Here is a 1,787-nt window from a genome sequence, read left to right as displayed (position 1 = left end):
AGTAATACTTGTTTTGTCTTTTTCTTTACATTTTTGTCAAGTGGAGTGCGCGTACGTTTTTTTTTTTTTTTTTTTTTTTTTTTTTTTTTTCTTCTTGTTGTTGATGTTATTTAGTGATCGTTGCTCTTTGAAACAGGGTTCACATGAGGCTAATATTTAAACCCATCCCCAGCTATCAAAGGAGACATTTACGATAAAAATTCCTCCCATTTAACTATCAAATTATATAAAAATAAAAAATAAATATTCTCCAATTTTTCTAAAATCTAAACAGTAAACTTGATCCCCCAATAACACACAATTTCTCATCTCTGTGTTTATTGATAATTCTTTTTTTTTTTTTTTTTCTCTTTGTAACCAAGGAAAAGAAGAAACACAATGTTGACAACTAATGAAGAAATTGCCTGAAGACTTGGTGATACAAATTTTACTATGGCTGCCAGTGATGTCACTATTGCTATTCAAGTGTCTGTAAATCATGGCATGTTCTGATTAGTGGCCAAAACTTCATCACCAAACATCTTCTCCACAACCAGACCACCTCTAACAAGAATATTAATGTCGGTCTCCTTCTTCTCCGGCGTGAGAAAACTTCCCATAATTATGTTTTCTCCAAGCTTCCATAACCATATGAAACTCTTGCAATATCTTCGACAGAAGCTGTTCCTTCATCGTATTTTGGTATTGATAAGACGGAAACGTTTGACATCGTTGGCTCATCCAATGGTCTTGTTTGTTTGCGTGTTCATGGCTCCTTGAATATTATTCTGTGGTACCCAGCAACAAAAGAAACAAAAGTTGTTCCACAGTCCCAAATATCCTATCCACAAGGCAAAGTTGGGTTTGGTTTCGACATCAAATCTACTGACTACAAGGTGGTCATGATCTTAGAAAGCTATGACCATCTTGAATTAATAATAATAACAATAAAGAAGAAGAAGAAGCAGCAGCAGCAGCAGCAGCTTATTGATGATGGTGAGTGTGGCAGTAGAGATGGAGGCTAAAAACGAGAAAACAAAAGCACAGCCCAACAGAACTATTTTTCATCATTGGGCATGACCATCTTGAATTACCCTTTTATGAAAGAAAGAAAAAAAAAAAAAGTGTTGCTGAGGTATATTTTTTGAGTACTAATCAGTGACAGCTTCAGAAATTTTTTTGAGTGTGGTCATTAAAAAACTTAAATTATACCAAATTGAATAAAAAGAGAGTTTCATATATTGACAAAATAAAAAATAAATATACACACATACAAACACATAAAATCTTATAATTTTCTTCTACGGATTTTTTTATTTTGAAATTGTTACATGATAGTCTCATTATTAATGTTACAAGCTACATCTCTTCAAAAGTTTAGTTAAATAAAATTTTTCTTAGAATTTTTCTTTTTATTTGTAAGGATCTAATATATTGTTAAGGGAGCCAAAGTTTAAGGACAGAGTTTGGCAACAAACTTAATTGTAGCCTAAGGCTACAACTCTCACTGAACAAATTAACATCACTACATATTTTAAAAATCTAACTGTTAAATTGCATGTTTTCTATGTTTTTAAAACATATGCCAAATTTCATACCAATTGGATGTTATTTACTATTCGATTCATAAACTTTTTTTTTATGTATAATTTAGACTATAAAAACTCGAAATTTAAATATTTTATTGACAACATAGTTATTAATCTTTAATCTTTTTAAAATTTTGCATGTATGAAAAATATAAGAAGAAAACGTAATTAAATAGTGGATTTGTAAAAATTCACATCTAATAAAAAAATATTGAATAA

General features: G+C 30.2%; 1 pseudogene; it reads left to right on the top strand.

Annotated features, from left to right (window-relative positions):
* Positions 1 to 378: 378 nt before the first annotated feature.
* LOC142628408 (F-box/kelch-repeat protein At3g23880-like) lies at positions 379 to 1,004 on the top strand (annotated as a pseudogene).
* The last annotated feature ends 783 nt before the right edge of the window (positions 1,005 to 1,787 follow it).

Source organism: Castanea sativa, chromosome 3 (assembly GCF_040712315.1).
Source record: "Castanea sativa cultivar Marrone di Chiusa Pesio chromosome 3, ASM4071231v1".
Taxonomy (NCBI): Eukaryota; Viridiplantae; Streptophyta; class Magnoliopsida; order Fagales; family Fagaceae; genus Castanea; species Castanea sativa.
The sequence above is the reverse complement of the archived record's forward strand: the minus strand, read 5'-3'. Positions and strand labels throughout refer to the sequence as shown.